The sequence below is a fragment of the Diabrotica virgifera genome, chromosome 8 (genome assembly GCF_917563875.1).
Source record: "Diabrotica virgifera virgifera chromosome 8, PGI_DIABVI_V3a".
Taxonomy (NCBI): Eukaryota; Metazoa; Arthropoda; class Insecta; order Coleoptera; family Chrysomelidae; genus Diabrotica; species Diabrotica virgifera.
This window is the reverse complement of record NC_065450.1, coordinates 78659340-78677473: the sequence shown is the minus strand read 5'-3', so window position 1 is coordinate 78677473 and position 18134 is coordinate 78659340. Positions and strand designations below refer to the sequence as shown.

Here is an 18134-nt window from a genome sequence, read left to right as displayed (position 1 = left end):
CTAATAGTTTTCGATATATCGGAAAAAATCGATTTTCATTTTGTAACTTCAAAGGGCTGTAACTTTTTTGTGTGAATATTTGTACTAAATAAGTTAGGTTCAATCGAACTATGTTTGGTCCCAGAATATGTGATTTAATTTATGACCTGTATTTTTGTTACACCCTGTATATTTTTACATAGTTCTTTATACTGAAATTTTGATTTTTTGCCTTTTTTACTATTTTTTCTATTTGCAGTAAATTTGTATGTTAGTATGAAAGGGCGCCAAATTCTCATTTTGCCCGGGGCGCTCAAAACCCTAGAACCGGCCTTGGATAGAGTAAATATAGAGATGATGATATTCAAACTCCCTCTTGGGAGACGGCACTTAGAAGAATGTTTTTGCAAAATTTATGAAAAGTTTCATTGATTTATTACTAATCACAATCTATAAAAACTAAGAAAATGTTGCAAACAGTATTGTTTTAAAAAAGTTCTTTAGAGTAAAAAAAACGTAAGTTAGGGCACGTTCAACGACGAAATGATAATGACCAATACCAGGAATCTCGGTTGAAAGTTACTGATAGACATATGAGAGAAAGACCAAATTGAACTTTTTCCAGAGACGGTTAAAAAGACAGAATAGAGGCCAAAAAATGACAATGACGATAATCAGAACTTCCGTAATAGGTATTGGATTTCTGTAGGACTAGAGATTATTATTAAAAATTAACTTTCATTTATTTTTTACAATAAACATCAACCTAATGCCGATGAGTATTATATATAGTATATATAGTATATTTAGTTATATGTACCTAAGTTTACTTAACTTAAATACTTTCCAACTTTATTATTCTATATACCGTGTTTCAAAATATTTGTATAACATACACCTTGAAATATTGAACGAAGTTAATTGATTCGCTTAGGTTATTTTTGTCGGAAAGTCTTAACATTACTTTGTTTACAAAAAAGATACATATTTTACCTTTAATAATTTATTCGCAGGATAAACTTTAATGTTCTCTAAAATATTATTTAGAAAGGTGTTTGTTTCCCCTTTCTATTTTCGAGAAAAATATTATTTATTATATAAAGATTCTACAGATTCTCTAAAAACAATAACTATAAAACTGTAAAAAGACACGAAATCAAATTTTGGGCATTAAAGTATGGCTAGAGTAGGTACAGAAGATAACAGAAGATAGAGAATGTTTTTTTCAATTTTCAAAATTGTCAAAAAAACAGTACCTAATACAGACTATATATAGTCCTGTCGCCAGTGGGGGTACAACGGCCTCCTTAATTCAGATGGACTTACCCAAGTTTTTTTATGTACTTTGACCCGTAGAACACGAATTTTTTGGGTAACAGTCGATCCGGATGTCGATAAGGTTGTTATAAACACAGAACTTGAGGAATCACATAACAGCGATTTTTCGTAAAACAAAACATTGTTTTGTATTTTTTGGGTCATTCTAAGCAAAAAATGTTTTTACAAGATTTTTCGTAGGATGCATAGTTTTCGACATAAACGCGGTTGAACTTTCAAAAAATTGAAAAATGGCAATTTTTGAACCCGAATAACTTTTTATTGAAAAATAAAATAGCAATTCTGCTTACCGCATTTGAAAGTTCAAGTCAAATTCTATCGGTTTTGATTATTTGCATTGCTAAAAATTAATTTTTTTATTGTTAAACAAAGCTATAAACACATAGTGATTGAATGATGTTTTCAATGCATTTCCCATTTGAAATCGAACGAGTAGGCGCATACAGACAATTTCTACGTAGATTACGTACATTAAAACGCATGCATTGGCACGGGAAACACTGTGTTTATGGCTTTGTTTAACAAATAAAAACTTAATTTTTAGCAATGCAAGTAATCAAAACCGTTAGCATTTGACTTGAACTTTCAAATGCAGTAAGCAGAATTGCTATTTTATTTTTTAATCAAAAGTTATTCGGGTTCAAAAATTGCACTTTTTCGATTTTTTGAAAGTTCAACCGCGCTTATCTCTAAAACTATGCATCCTACGAAAAAACTTGTAAAACCATTTTTTGCTGAGAATTACCCAAAAAATACAACAAAATGTTTTGTTTTGCGAAAAATCGATGTTATGTAATTCCTCAAGTTCTTTGTTTATAACAAACTTATCGACATCCGGATCAACTGTTACCCAAAAAATTCGTGTTCTACGGGTCAAAATACATAAGAAATACTTGGGTAAGTCCATCTGAATTAAGGAGGCCGTTGTACCCCCCCCCCCCTGGCGACAGGACTAATAGTTACACAAAAGAAATAATATGTATTTGTGTATAGAATAAAAAAGAATAAAAAACCGCTAAACGCTGTAAAAATGAGTGGCGCATACAATATTCCAGCTACAAAACATCTGATATGAATATTACGTGGCGCGAAATAGTTATTTTCATAACTAGTGCGGAAAGTGATACTTTCAACGACGCGATAGCGGAGTTCGGGCACGCAGTCGAGTGCGGGGAAGACACTTTCCGCATGAGTTAGGAACACTATTTTTTCTAGGGCCGTACGTTTGGAAAAAAGCCACAAAATATAGAGTTATATCAATTTTTAATTAGAAGTGAAAATTCACAAATTAATTCTTTGACAAGGTTGTCAAAACCAAACTTTTAATATAATGGGTTACCACGACGACGATATTGGTTTCCATGACGACGATTCAAAACCATTGTAATTGTCTACTGATCTGACTTTTAAATAATATTATGTCAAAATAATTTTATTTCATCGAATTATCAGTAGTAATTGCACAAGAGCTCTAAAATTCTATATTAATTTTAGAGATCGAGTGCAATTTGTTGCGATTATTTCATGAATAAAACTATGTGAAAAATCAAAATTTTATTGTAATTTATTTATGTAAGTACAAAGTAGTACAATTAAACACACAGTTGTTATAAATACTTTACGGTTGAAAGTCATCACTTTTATAATTTTTAAAACATTAATTGTCGTTAATGTCACTGAATGTATTTTTTCGTAGCAACGAAGGGCATCTGACGTAATATACTTGACGGCGGGAAATTATCAAAAATTATCAATTTAATTTAGATTTCTGTAGTTTTCTATTGGTCAGAATCTCCTATGAATGAAATAATCGCGCTAATTTCATTAAAACGTGAACACAATAAGATAAATTTGAAATAACTTAGTAAATAATATCTAAATATTAGTTTATTGCATGTCTTATAATATATTATAATGCCATAATACAGGGTATTTTACTTTCCCGCACGCCTGCAGAATATGTCTTTTCATAAATCAGCTAGATTCTAACATTCCTTGGTTATTACAACATAATTCAAATCTTTCTTTCGCATCGTGATCTCTTGGTCTTATAGTATGAATAAATCAAGTAATAAAAAAATATGAGAAATTTTTTTTAAGAAACGCTTTTCTTATGAGTAACGCTTTAAACACTTAAACTAAAATTTAAAATATTATAAAAAAATCAACTAAAAACCAAAAAATTAAAAAATATTAAACTCGAAGGATTATTCGAAAAAAACGTTCGTTAAAAAATTAAAAAATCTAACACATTCGTTAAAGAAAAGCTTGGGGCGCTTCTTCGCCTCGAAAAGCAGATCCTCGAATAAACGGTTTGACGATAGCGCCCCACGCTTTTCTTTAACGAATGTGTTAGATTTTTTCATTTTTTTAACCAACGTTTTTTTCGAATAATCCTTCGAGTTTGATATTTTTTTATTTTTTACTTTTTAGTTGACTTTTTGAAATTATACTTCTTTACCGGCGATATGAGGGTGAATTTTTATATGTTAAAACCTATGATCCCGGCGCATGCGCATTATAACTTTGTTCTGATTGGATGTTCAAATGACATGTCAAAAATTATTCAATATGGCTGTGGCACAGCTGTAGTTAGATTATTTATGGTTGTTGCGTTTTAAAATTTGTGTGAAAAGAAACAACAAAAAAAGGTTAGTTAATAGTTATACTGCCTTTTTAAATAGTTTTCATATACCTATATTTTTGGACTTTTGGACTATTTTGGACAAGGAAAACTCATTCTAATTTGGTAAGTAGTTTTTATTAAAATCATATTGTAATTATACATTTGGATTAGGTTGAAATATAGTAGAGCGTCGATTATCCGAACTAATTGGGGGACATAATGTTCGGAAAACCGATTTGTTCGGATAATCGAACTACAATATATTGATACATATTTATAGTCATACATATTTATCCACAAGTGAATAAAAGCCATATTTATATACCTACATATTTATTTATATCTTGATAATGACAACTAGCAACTAAACAAAAAAGTGCAGTCTTTGCAACAACATAATTATTTTTGGATACAATATTGAAGAAAATTGAAGATATTTTAAGCGTCAATTACTAACGCTTGCTCGGATAATCGACGCTCTACTGTATGTTTATTTTCTCAAGAATGGGGATTTTAGAGAGAAATCCCCAATTTGGTTCGATTTTTATTTTTAATTCATGATTTTTTGGCGTAGCTTTATTTATCTAGTAAATTTATTTATTTTCTTCCCCAAAATTTAAACTACATAATTTAATTATATTCAAAACAACTGTCAAGCAGTAAAACGTTCAGTTACCCTATTTTTCCACATGACAAATAATGTGGAATTGGACGAGTGAGTCTAGGCTTCGATTACGAATCAAAGCGCCCAGAAATTCACGGGTTCGATTCCCTATGCAAGTTTTTATTTTTTTTAATTTTTTTATGCATTTTATGATTGTAAGTATATTTGTTATATAATTTTTTTTTCAGAAAATGCGTATTTAAAATTTTTGCCAACAATTATTATCGTTCAGAAATCATTTTTTCTTTGTGGCATTTTTCAATGTGTTTGTGTGCGTTTTATTCTTTTATTTTTTTAAATTTTTGGTATTGTCTTAAAAATCACATAATATGTAGTAGAAGTATAACTTCTTACGTGCGTACAAAGTACACACACATTCATTTTTTTTATAATATTTTTAATTTTAGTCATTCATTACTAAAGAATAGCGTTTCTTAAATTTTTTTTTCCATATTTTTTTATTTTTTTACTTTTTAGTCTTACACTTTTCAAACATTAAAATATATCGTCATGTTAAAAAAGGATGTAAGTATATGATAGACACATTTTTTGCATGTATTTCAACTTTTGATACATACAACATACATTGTATATTTTCTGCAATTTCTTCATACATTTCTTAAATCAAAATCATTATTTACACCTATTACAGTTTTCGCAGTCTTTACATCTCTTCTAATGCTTTACTATTGCACGGTGTAGACCCTGTTAATTTCTCGCAATGCAGTTCTTAGATGCACAGACGGCTTGAGCTAGTGCGATCATTAAGGTACGTATCCATACAAGGGTAAACCTCGTTCGGTGTAACAGCTCCACATAGTGGATACGTCGGTGATCGCCGCTCGGCGCTCACCCTCTTCGATTCAACCGGTTTTTAGTGGTTTATATGTAGTTGAGCATGCCGTATCCATTTGAGCAGCTACATCAAGGGGATTCACCCTTGTATGGATACGTACCTTAATGATCGCACTCGGCTCAATGCAACGTAAGCCTGTCCTTACGCAAAAATTTTCGGGCCCAAGTTCATGACAGCGTAGTCAACAGTCGAACCTTCCGTTTTATGGACAGTCAAAACCCACGACAATACTAAGGGCACCATTCGTCTCTCTGTGGTACCATAACTTTTTTCGCTGAAAACTGGATAGAAATCGGACAGAAACTGGATAAATTTGAAACTTTATTGTTTATTTATGAAGCATAACGTAAACAATTAACGTAAAAAGTGAACTTATGCATAGTTCCTATAATTAGCTACAATCTATAAAAGTTTCAAGTTTCTACATTGTAAAAAAACAAGAGAATTTAAGCATTTTCCATTAAAATTTTTTATTTAAACAATTAATAAACATAAAAAATTTTTTTAATAACTATTCATGTATTCTTAAAGGCAGTCAAATTAACGTCTAAAGATTTGACGCAAACGATTGAACTAAAGAAAAGCGTTTAAAAATAAACGGTTTCATTTTGATTCAATGCAAGTCTCTTACCATCATCTGACACGTGTTTTTAGGTTTATCCGTTATCAAAGAGGCTTTGTAGGAACACTGAACTGAAGCAAGCCAGCAATTTGATTCAACCCAGCATGTGAGACTTGTTCACTTGGTTATCCCTTAAAAAGACAGTCGGGTGTAACAATTCATTGAAGTGAGGGGTATTTATTCGTGTAAACAGGAATCACTCCACTGTGCTCCAATACTCCAGATGATCCCTTTCCCCTCTATACCACACTGATGCGCGATAGGGGCACGACTATCGGCAAAATGCTCTTCATGTGGGAGTCCTGGGTAATAGAACTCCAACATGGTACCCTAACCGATTTAAAATTCAGTCCAGCGTGAGGCGCTCTATTCTTGTTATCTTCTTGTGACTTATTCGCGAACTAAAACTTCTTGCTTGGGTCCCGAGCCTCTGCTCTGGGCTAGGCCCAGTTCAGAGACTTAGAGCTTACGGTTTTACGGTTCGAACTAGAAATCTTTATTTATATTATTGAATCGTCAAACTAAGTACCTACATTATTCACTTAATCAATATTTGATTATTTAACATAAGTGGATTAGAAGTTACTTTAGGATTGTAAATATAAGGTAGAGCAAACAACAAGAAAACTACCATTAGATCATTAAATGTTTCAAAAACTTGATATAAAATAAGTTAGAATTATATATTTAGATTAGTTTGAGTGGAGCTAAATATAAAAGATGTTAGTTTGACAAAAATTGATTGAATTTTTTCATAATTGTTGGATTCGACCGTTACTTGATGGAAGTTCATTTTATCTCAAAATAAAACACTGAAAACTTTTGTTGTCTATACTTCCACAAAATTTATTATTTACAACTATGTGACTAGCATAAACAACTAGCATAAATAGCAGTAAACAACGGCTATAACGAACAAACAGTTAGAACAAAATTTTAAATCAAAAACTCCATAAGAAAGCCCTGAAATTAGTGTATCCACCGCCACAGAAAGAACCCAGTACCTTCTGCTCTCTCACATATACTGGCAAGATAACAACAAAAATAGCCAGATACATAAAAAAGAAAGGAATAAAACCAGCTTTCAGAACTAACAACAACTTAAGCAAATATATTAAGAACAATAAAAGCCGAAAGAGAAAGCAACTACAGAGTGGTGTGTACAAACTAACTTGTGGTGACTGTCCGAAAACGTACATCGGTCAAACTGGCAGAACTTTTGACAAACGGATAGCAAAACACAAAAGGGCTTTCAACAATAGAAAAACAGACACTTCTACATACGCACTTCACCTGATAGATTATAGATCATAATCATTCTTTCAATGAAGGATTTCAAATTCTGCATATCCAAAATAAAGGCCTTAAGTTATCTTTTTTAGAATCTATGGAAATTAATAAACTGAAAAATACAGATATAATTCTGAATGACCAACTCGAGACAAACAGCTCCCCACTCCTCAACCTCTTCAGTTAGAGACTTAAAACGGCAAACACATTGTAAATTATATCACTTGAGAAAGGCACTCTGCCGAAACAGCTGTAGTCACATAGTTGTAAATAATAAATTTTGTGGAAGTATAGAAAACAAAAGTTTTCAGTGTTTTATTGTGAGAATTTTTTCATGTTTGTAAAATAATAGGGTTCATTTCTTATTCTTATTATTCGCTGTTATTATTAACGAATTAAAAGATGATTGGCTTCGATTTTATTATTGCCTCGTATTATTAACGAATTAGAAGAAAACTGTGTCGATAATCGTCAAAGTAAAATTACAATGGACTTATTATTATAGGGTTATTATGACACAAATTCTCTAAATGAAACTTAGAAAAGGTTTTTTATTGACCGATTTATATCTCGTTCTGAAATATTATTTTATAAATTACATAAAACGGTTTCTACTCAATTTATGTCTGTTACGTCTAAAACGAAATCTTGATTACTGTCAAGCTTAAAAAATAATGTCAGCAGAATATATTATATTTTCCCCATTATAAGCTGTTTCTAAATTGGATGATTATTGCTTGTATTACATTTCTAAGTTAAAAATCCACCCCGTACTCTTAAAATTACGGAACTTTCTTCGCAAATAATAAAATAAACAAGTAAAAATGTTCTTTAAGCTTTCTTTGTTATTTTTTTTCTTTATTTTTATTAAAAATATTTATTTTTGAAATATTCTAACCATTAAGAGCCATGAATAATAAAATGTTCCGATTTATAAATTCTCATGTTTTTAAAGGTATGTGGAAATTATACTGCAATATCAATCACCACAGTATATGTGTATAGACAGGTAACATGAAAAAAAAATGTTCACTCTGCAGCCTCCATTTATACCAAAAATATGTTACAAGAAATTATAGAGCCCTGGAGTATATATGTACTCAGGGGCGTAATAGACGCCCCCGCAGCATGAAGCTTGCAGGGGGCCCCAATATGTCATGGGCCCCATTTTGTCGTCTAATATAATGTAAAAATGTGTTATTGTTATATTATTTTGCGCATACATACGCAACGTTTTTTAAGCAATGTAGTATTGAAAATGAAGTTGCCCATCAGATGGATACAATGCATCGTGTGTATGTATTGTACGTATTAATAAAATTGTAGATATATTCGCTGATAGTAGTGCACGAAGAAGGTTGCTTATCTCATAGAATAATATTATGTAATAATGTAGTGATTTATTAATTTTCTTCCTATTTTATTCTATAACAAAAAAGATGACAAATGTAAGTTGTCATAAACAGTGCATGAATAAGTTGTCATAAACAGTGCATGAATACACTAATAGCCCAGTAAATGACCGTTTTGGAGTGTAATTATCAGCGTCACGACGTATTTGCTTGGCAATTTGGATTTCGATTCTACTTATCATCCACTTCAAAGGTGGAGTTGTACCGTTGGTTGCTTTACTTTGGGGGGGGGGGGGGGGTGAACAAGCAACTTTTGTTCTATAGAGCTTCTTTAGTCAATACTGTTCAAGTGACTTGCGAGTGAACATGTTTATTTTTCAACAAAAAAATCACGTATTCAGGTTTTCTACGAATAACTCAAAACATAAGTATTTTATCGAATTAAATATTATAGAAAAATTAAATATTTTTAGCAAAAATGTAGCTTATAAAAAAATAGTGTACCTATTCATGAAGTCTGTCGACACAGTAAAAGGAAAGTTGTATCTCATGAAAAATTGTTCTTATTCGTTCAATTTCAAATCGAATATTTCAACGTGAAATAACCAGCAAACAAAGCACTTTTTGGTTCTTTTTAATGTTTAAAAAGGAGCTTTATTTTTATTTTTAATATCCTTTTTATAACATTTTATAGCAAGCTTTTAGCATAAAAACTAAGCGAATTACGCTCAAAATAAAGTTATCCCCTTTTTTCCTAAAAAAACGTGAAAATCTCCCCTTAAATTGGATCGGTTCGAAGTTCTTATTTTTGAGAAAAATTGGTTTTATAGTAAAAATAGTTTTTTAGAAAAATGCCATTTTTTCAAAATAACTTAAAAGGTATTAGCAAGGGCGGATCCAGAGAGTCCCCCTCGAGAATTTAAAATAATATAAATTTAATTATTTGCAGTTCAAATGTGTTTAGTTTCAAACACATATCCAGTTTGCTACGAGAAAAATGTTTATAGTTTTGTGTTGAAAAAGGTTGTGCTAAACGAGGTAAAGTGTGAGGTAACCTAATCTATGCATGTATAATAAAAAAAGTTCATGACCCCCCGAAAATCGGTCTTGGATTAGCCCTTGAGTATTAGTGATACGAAAAATCTCAAAGAGTAAAGAAATGTAGGTTTTGCTTTTATAAATATTTTGTTTTTGAAGTTATATGTACTTCTTTACGATCGAGAGTGAAATTTTATCACATTCTGGGCGCATGCGCACACAGACAGTAGTATTTATTTCGTTGCTAATCTTTCTAAATGTATGTTTCAGCGCTGTCAGCGCAAATAAGTCATATTATATCATATAAAAGGATATATTAGTGTTAAGTAAATGTATTATTTATTATACTTTTTATGTCTTTGGGTTTGTCTTCATCTGGAATAAAATATTTTATAATAATAGTAAGTACATTTAAAGTATTTTTGTATACTTCACTTGGTCAGTATATGAGAAATCTTGTAACCTGTCAAAGTAGAAGGGATATAGCTCAGTGGTAGAGTGTGTGACCGGAGATCGAGAGGTCCCGGGTTCAAATCCCGGACGATTCATTTTTTTTATATTTTTGGTATCGTTTTAATAAAATTTTTTTAAAGGTGGTAGGTAAAGAAAGTTAGTTTAATATTTAAATAAAATACAAATAACCTGTTAAGTATATTAATTTCGTTGAAATCATAATAATAGAAGTATAACTTCTTACGTGCGTACAAAGTACACACACATTCTTTTTTTTTGTTTTTCTGTAAGAAAAAAATTGGTTAAGATATGGCTGTTATATATAAAACTTGCATACACTCGTAGTTAGTGACTCGTTAGAGCTCTTTCAAATAAAACCCATTTAAAAATAAGCACTTTGAACCGGTGAAACTTACAGGTCATATAAAAAAAGTTAAATAATTTGTAAAGCGGTAATGATTAGTTTCATTTGGGGTGCTAAATAAGGGGAGATTTTCACATTTTCTTTTACCAAAAAAGGCTTTAACTGTATTTGGAGCGTAACTTGCTTAGTTTTGATGATAGAAATTTTTATAAAATGTAAAAATACCTAAAACTTTTTTAAGACATTTTAAAAAAGTTTTAATGAGTTTTCCCCGAAAAGTGCTTCATTTTTTGGTTACTTCACGTTGAAATATTCGATTTGGAATTTGACAAATAAATAAGAAAAAATTTTCATGAGCTACAAATTTACATTTACTAGGTCGATAGACTTCATTTTTGTATGAACTACATTTTTGCTACTTATTTACGAATACTTACTTTTTGAGTTCTTTGCAAAAATCCGCCTGAAAACGTGTTTTTTTTGTTGAACAATGTTGAACATTGTCACTGGTAACTAACTCGAAAAGTATTGACTGGACCACTTCGGTGGTGACATTAAAAATTACACGGTATCACCGTATTTCACATTAAGATTTTGTTACACATGTCGCATTTAGTAATATTTTTTAAAGGGGGCCCCATTTCCAATTCTGCGGGGTACCACCAGTGTTACGCCACTGGTACCTACCCTGCTGAAAAAGACGGTATATTAGAAGCCTTTGGTATGTCTCTCGGTAGATTGTATGTACTAAAACAAATTTGGCCATTTTGTCCTATAATAAAATCTAAGGTTCATTCTGGTCATTTTGTACCTCATGTCCCTACAGTATCTTTAAATTATTTTATATTGGTTTTTTTATATCACCATTTGCGTTTAAGTCTTTAGTCTTTTATCATATCACGTTTATGTATCAATCCTCAGGCGATTATCCTCCGCATTATTTTTTATCATTCTTACCCAGCCCTTAATCCATCCATACATCCTTCTTAAAGTCCTTTTTGCATGTCCGTCGTATATCTGTACTTCTAGCTTTGTCCCATAGTGTCTTACCATCGATTTTTGTAAGGGTTTTAATTTCTGCTGTTTCGAGCATTTCTTTTGTCCTCTCTTCGTCAGTCGTGTTTCTGCTGCGTATGTCATTATTGGTCTGATCAGTGTTTTGTAAGTTCTGCTTTTCATTTCTTCGTCAACCCGTATTTCATTTTTCATATTTGTTATCTTGTCATCCCGCATTCTCCACGGTTCTGTAAAGAGGTGAAGGAAAAATGTAAAGAAAAAAAAACATTAAACAAAGTAAGTTATCAATCGAAGTAGCACAGAAAACGACAATAAATATCGTCTCCATACCATCAGATTGACTACAGGTGGAATACTTTCTTTGGTTACAACCTCCCGAGATTTTCAAAATTTATAAATACAGGATGCCGAGGAAATTAAGATGAAAGAATTTTAAATAATTCACAACTCATCTGCTCAGCGTGGTAAAAGTTCCAACAAGAAAGATTCCTTAATACTCCTACAAAAGAGTAAATGAATTAAAAATGTAACATTTTAAATTTCTTTGCAGCACTAAATGTTCATACATTTTTAATTCATTTACTCTTTTGTAGGAGTATTAAGGAATCTTTCTTGTTGGAACTTTTACCACGCTGACCAGATGAGTTGTGAATTATTTAAAATTAATCTTAATCTTAATCTTATCGAAATCTTAATTTCCTCGGCATCCTGTATGATTTATAAATTTTGAAAATCTCAGAAGATTTAACCAAAGAAAGTATTTCACCTGTTGTCAATCTGGTGGTATGGGAACGATATTTATTGTCGTTTTCTGTGCTACTTCGATTGATAACTTACTTTGTTTTTCGGTAGATGGCTCTAGTCCATCCGTGACGTTTCTTATTTTGCAATTCGGAAAGGCCCAAAGTTTGATACCTGGAGAAATCGGAGAGAAGAGGATATGGGACTACTGATGAGGGAGAAGGACCTCCGAAACCGGTATAGACTCTTCCTGCACTCTCCGATTTAACCAGAGTATTATGCAGCTGCTACATTTTCGTGTTGAAAAGAAATTGAAAATGTTTATACATTTTCTAAAAAATATTACCTAAAGTACATAAACAGGACTCAAGCGAAGCGTATGAAGATTACAAGGGAATAAGTTATTTAGATACAGCCAAGGTGCTGGAAACAGAAGAAATGAGCATAGGCAACATAGAAAATATAATGTACAGGGTATAAACTAGTGGACACTAAATAGGAAAAAAGGGTCGTAAAATAGCAAGAGACAAATCGCCAAATCACCAAAAGACAAATTGGTTAAGGAAGTATCTTCCATAGAGGCAAATTCAATAAATAAGCAAAACTGCTTATATAAAGAAAGAAGAGCTACACTGAGCGGCACAAAAATGGCCACCCCACAAAATGGGTAATTTTTGATGTCGTGAATTTTCTAAATCAGTTGTCCGATTTAAGTGATTTTTTTAACATTTTATAGCCTTATTCTTTAGCAATGTCGCTGTAATAAAATTATTGCTAGACAGGTAAATGATCATTGTATACCGGGTGTACCAATCAAACTCTGTTTTATTCTCAAAATTCACCACACCCTGTGTAATATTCTAGCATTTATAAAATATTGAAATTACAACCCAACTATAGCCGCAGGTTTTCTTAACATTATGTTTTCTGATTCATTCGCCCATGTTGGATAATAAAAAAGTTAGGTACTTTAACAACTAGCCATGCTCTTCATCAATACAGGGTGTTTCTAAATAAGTGCGACAAACTTTAGGGGGCAAATCTGCATAAAAAAATATTGGCCGTTTGCTTTATAAACACATGTCGGCAAATGCTTCGTTTCCGAGATACTGGATGTTGAATTATTTTCTTACAAACTGAAGATTTATTTATTGCTCTAAAACCGGTTGAGATATGTAAATGAAATTTGGTAAGTTTTAAGATACAGTTATTGCACATTTTTGACACGCAATTAAGGATTTTATATTCTCCATTGGCGCGCATACGGGTAATATGACGGGTAATATTACCCGCATGCACGCCAATGATGAATATAAAATTCTTAGTTGTATGTCAAAAAATGTGCAATAACTGTATCTTAAAACCTACCAAATTCATTTACATATCTCAACCGGTTTTAGAGCAATAAATAAATCGTCAGTTTTTAAGAAAATAATTCAACATCCAGTATCTCGGAAAAGAAGCATTTGCCGACATGTGTTTATAAAGCAAACTGCCAGTATTTTTTTATGCAGATTTGCACCTTAAAGTTTGTCGCACTTATTTAGAAAGACCCTGTATTAATGAAGAACATGGCTAGTTGTTAAAATACCTAACTTTTTTATTATCCAACATAAGCGAATGAATAAAAAAACAGAATGTTAAGAAAACCTGCGGCTATAGTTGGGTTTTAATTTCAATATTTTATAAATGCTAGAATATTACACAGGGTGTGGTGAACTTTGAGAATAAGACACAGTTTGATTGGTACACCCGGTATACAATGATCATTTACCTGTCTAGCAATAATTTTATTACAGCGTTATTGTTAAAGAGTAAGGCTATAAAATGTTAAAAAAATCACTTAAATCGGACAACAGATTTAGAAAATTCACGACATCAAAAATTACCCATTTTGTGGGGTGGCCATTTTTTGTGCCGCTTAGTGTATAATAAATAAATTATTTGTTTACTTTAATAAAATTTATGATGAGTATACATTTGTATGGATGTATTAAATTGCTCAGGAGCACAATAATTGTCTAAAACATAAAAAAAAAGAAAATCAGACAGAACAGTTTAAAATATTTTGAAATATTACCGAAAAATATTAATCAAGAATAAATATTATAACATTCGAAAACATGCGCAGAATCTTCCCGAATAAAAGAGGAGCAGAAAAATACGTATTTATAGGAGTACTAGACTGCATAATAATATCCTACGAGACTAATGATATCTACAACTACGGATAAAGTAAGAAAGAAGCAAGTCAAGTTTTTCTATAGCAACAGACTATAATGGCGGGATTATTTTTCCTATTTTGCATTCGTCGACCTTGGCAAGAAAAATGAACTTAGAAATGAGAGAAAACTAATTTTACAGGCATAAGGAATAATGTCGTAGTCAATTAAAAATAAGGGCATAAATTTTCGCTTTTAGGCTTATTAAAATATTAACTAAGTAATAACCTACTGTTACAATTAATTTTTTTAATATGTCTCACAAAGTAATATAAAAATTTAATACATTAAGTACATTTATTGTAACTATAATTTCAGTATTATTGCAGATTGAGCCATAAACCAAGTATCCAGTACAACTCATACATTTAGAGCTAGCTAAAATAATTTTTAATTTATATAAAATATAAATTCTACTTCAAATATGCTATAATTTGCTTTTTTTTAATCTTCAGCTTAGTAAAACGCTTTCAGAACCTTTAAAAAAATGTATTGTGTCTATTCTTCTGTGGTCGAATCTACTGTCTCTTAAAATGTTATTTCTCTAAAATATTATTTTGAATTTAAACATACCTTATTTTCCCTTACTGGTATCTACGATAATACAACACTACGCGAAAATTTTCCCTTTATCTTATTAGAGTTTTCGAAATCTTTATTATTTTAGAGACTAATTTGTCTAACATTTACCATTGATTTCATTAAAATAACTCATAAAAAACATCAAACATATAACTAGCAAAAAATAAGCTAACTTTGAACAGATATTGATTTCCCGGACCGAATTTTCCGTAGCTCAGTTGCTGACTGTTGGGAAATCGCTCATCGAAGAAGCAACAGCGTCCGTATCCCGAGGAAATTGCGCATGCTCAATAATCCCTTCAAGGAAATGAAAAGCGTAATGGTAATGAGTCTGTTGCATCTGCTATATCTCTCCAATTAGTTGTTTACGTTGAAACGGTGTGAGGATCATAAATTGGTTTATGGAGTAGCGAAACGTTTTTAAAAACCAAATTTTAATTTTAAACTGATCGCCTATATTTGTACGCACCAGAGATATCTCCATTCGTTACAGATTCAACATTTATTTGATTATGTAAGGACACGGGCACAAATTGTGGTAGGCTTGATAAAAGTGGGGTAAAATCTTGCAGAAAACATAATTTTTGATTGCTCGTATAACTAATCGTAAAAATCAGTGCGAATTTTTGCTCATTCTATTTTTATTTATAAAAATACAGGGTGTAACGAAAATACAGGTCATAAATTAAATCACATATTCTGAAGCCAAAAATAGTTCGAACGAACCTAATTTACCTTAGTACAAATATGCACATAAAAAAAGTTACAGCCCTTTGAAGTTACAAAATGAAAATCGATTTTTTCGAATATATCAAAAACTATTAGAGATATTTTATTGAAAATGGACATTTGGCGTTCTTATGGCAGGAACATCTTAAAAAAGAATTATAGTGAAATTTGTGCACCCCATAAAAATTTTATGGGGGTTTTGTTCCCTTAAACCCCCCCAAACTCTTGTGTACGTTCCAATTAAATTATTTTTGTGGTACCATTAGTTGAATTCAATTTCTCTAAAACTTTTTTGCCTCTTAGTATTTTTTCGATAATGCAGTTTTTATCGAGTTGCGGCTTCTTTTTTAATACGTTTACATAAACATTTTATGGGGGTTTTGTTCCTTTAAAACCCCCAAATGTTTGTGTATGTTCCAATTAAACTTTTACTGCGGTACCATTAGTTAAACACAGTGTTTTTAAAACTTTTTTGCCTCTTTGTATTTTTTCGAGAAGGTACCTTTTATCGAGATGTGGCTTCTTTTTTAATATGGTTCAAAATATACCTAAAAATGTAAATCATAAATAAATTTTCATATTATTACATCTCCATAATTGTACTTAGCCATATACAAATATGTGGTGGATTTGAAAATCTCTCGATAAAAACTGACTTTTCGAAAAAGTACTAAGAGGCCAAAAAGTTTTTAAAATAATGTGTTTAACTAATGGTACTACAATATTAATTAAATTGGAACGTACACAAAAGTTTGGGGGGGTTTAAAGGAACAAAATCCCCATAAAATTTTTATGGGGTGTCCAAATTTCACTATAATTTTTTCTTAAGATACTACTACCATAAGAATGCCACATGTCTATTTTTAATAAAAGATCTCTAATAGTTTTCGATTTATTCGAAGAAATCGATTTTCATTCTTAAACTTCAAAGGGCTGTAATTTTTTTATGTGCACATTTGTACTAAGGTAAGTTAGGTTCAATCGAACTATTTTTGGTCCCAGAATATGTGACTAAATTTATGACCTGCATTTTTGTTACACCCTGTATATATGTATAAATATACAGTGAGGGGTAAAATTATGGAATAAATTTATTTTGTCGAGAATGTGTCATTTTTTAAACAAATCCCGATACAGGTTGATTTTTAGATTAAAATTATGATTTTTTGGCAATATTTGGATCACCCAGGGTGACCAAAAATATATTTAATTTGTTAATTGTTCGTAATTTGTTTAAGGGGTTACATAGGTCTTGCGGGTAAAAAAGTGACTTTTAAAAAAAATTATATCTCGAAAACTAAAAATTATTTTTATTTATAATTGGAAAATGTAAAAGTATAGCACTTAAGGTACTCTCAAAAAAAATTTCAGCCAAAAATATTCATTTTTGTAGAATTGACTGCAATTTTTCAACAACAGCCCTTTTTTTGCGGTGGGCAGCATAACTAAGTCCAGTCTCATCTGAAATCAAAAAATCAAAAAGTTTCTTGTAGTTTATACCTCTGGCTAGTGAATGAACGAAGGAATTTAAAAAAAATGAAATTTTAAGATTTTACATCAGTTTAAACACATTTTCGATCCCAATCTTACTCATTTTTTCAAAAATGACTATTTTTAAAGTAGTTTTTTTGAAGTTATTTTTCTTTAGGCGCGATTGAGATTGAGGGTGAATTTATATTGATCTGCGCGCATGCGCACACCGACAGTTTGGTATTAGTCTTTATACGGGCTCTGATTGGGTGTTGAAATGATCTGTCAATAGTTGTTCAATATGGAGGTTATCGGTAAACAAAAATGTTGTATAATATATTAGTTTTTATTGTTGTGAGGACAGAAATAAAATCAAATTTATAATTATAGTGACTTTTTAAATAGTTTGGAAAAGCCATAGGTACGTAATTCTAAATGTTTCAGTTGTATTCCAATAAAAAATTATCTTCATACCTATTTGGAAAATGTAAAAAATATAATGTACTTACCTAGTACTTGCTATGCTATACCCCTAGTAGGCAATGCTTTAATTTACATAATCTGATTACGAACAAACTTTCTACAAATTTTCATCTAATGTATCGTTTTCTTACTCTATATATTGTTGTATTTTAATTTGACAAAAATCAAACTAATAAAAATTCATATAAACAAAATGTCAAAAAGTTGTTCAGTTTGTGTATATTCCCACATGACGTATACGCGAAGTTGGTGCAGTTTGAAATCGCTCCGACTCTCGCACGGCGGGACACACGGGAAGCAGGTTCAAG

The 18134-nt window shown here is 31.1% G+C and overlaps 1 protein-coding gene across 5 annotated transcripts in view; it reads right to left on the bottom strand.

The window, feature by feature from the left end:
* Positions 1-15362, bottom strand: part of LOC114336592 (voltage-dependent T-type calcium channel subunit alpha-1G) — a 171811-nt gene extending 156449 nt beyond the window's left edge. For all 5 annotated transcript variants that reach the window (XR_007700207.1, XM_050658605.1, XM_050658604.1 and 2 more), the window contains exon 1: positions 15136-15362. The gene's annotated coding sequence lies outside the window, so the exon portion shown is untranslated. The remainder of the gene's footprint in view (positions 1-15135) is intronic.
* Positions 15363-18134: the final 2772 nt, after the last annotated feature.